The sequence below is a fragment of the Arachis duranensis genome, chromosome 6 (assembly GCF_000817695.3).
Source record: "Arachis duranensis cultivar V14167 chromosome 6, aradu.V14167.gnm2.J7QH, whole genome shotgun sequence".
Classification (NCBI taxonomy): Eukaryota; Viridiplantae; Streptophyta; class Magnoliopsida; order Fabales; family Fabaceae; genus Arachis; species Arachis duranensis.
This window is the reverse complement of record NC_029777.3, coordinates 70,619,541-70,620,402: the sequence shown is the minus strand read 5'-3', so window position 1 is coordinate 70,620,402 and position 862 is coordinate 70,619,541.

The following is an 862-nucleotide window of genomic DNA, read 5'->3' as shown; positions in this document are numbered from 1 at the left end:
AAAGCTTGGCTGGCTATGAAGCCATGTCTAATTCCTGGACCGGAGTCTTAGACTAGCATTGCAATGATTCCTGGGATTCTCGTTAAGAATTTTGAATCCTTTATTTTACTTTTCCACATAGTTTTCGAAAAAACCACAAAAAATTTACAAAATCATAAAAACCAAAAATATTTTTATGTTTCGTGTTTAAGTCTAGTGTCTCATTTTAAGTTTGGTGTCAATTGCATGTTTCTATTCTTCTTGCATTTTTCGAATTCATGCATGTGTCTTCATTAATCTTCAAGTTGTTCTTGATGATTTCATTACTCTGATCTTTAATTTCTCTTGACTTGAATGTTTGTGTTTCTCATATGCATTCTCGTAGTATACAAACTTCTAAGTTTGGTGTCTTGCATGCATTGTTTATTTGATTTTAGTTGCATTTTGATTATTCCTCATTATAAAAAAAATCCAAAAATTTTTTAATTTGTGTCTTTTCAAGTCAATAATACAGAGAATTGAAGATTCAGAACATACAGCAGAGGAATTACACAGAAAAAAAGCTGGGCATTCAAAACGCCCAGTGAGGAAGGCAAACTGGCGTTTAAACGCCAACCAGGGTGCCTGGCTGGGCGTTTAACACCCAAAAGGGTAGTGCTTTGGGCGTTAAACGCTAGAATGTGCACCATTCTGGGCGTTTAACGCCAGGATGGCACAAGAGGGAAGATTCTGTTTTCAATTCAAATTTTTTTTCAAGTTTTCAATATTTTTCAAAATCAAATCTTTTTCAAATCAAGTCTTTTCAATCAAATCTTTTTCAAAATCAATTTCTTTCCATTTTCAAAAATACTTGCTATCAATTAATGATTTGATTCAACATTTT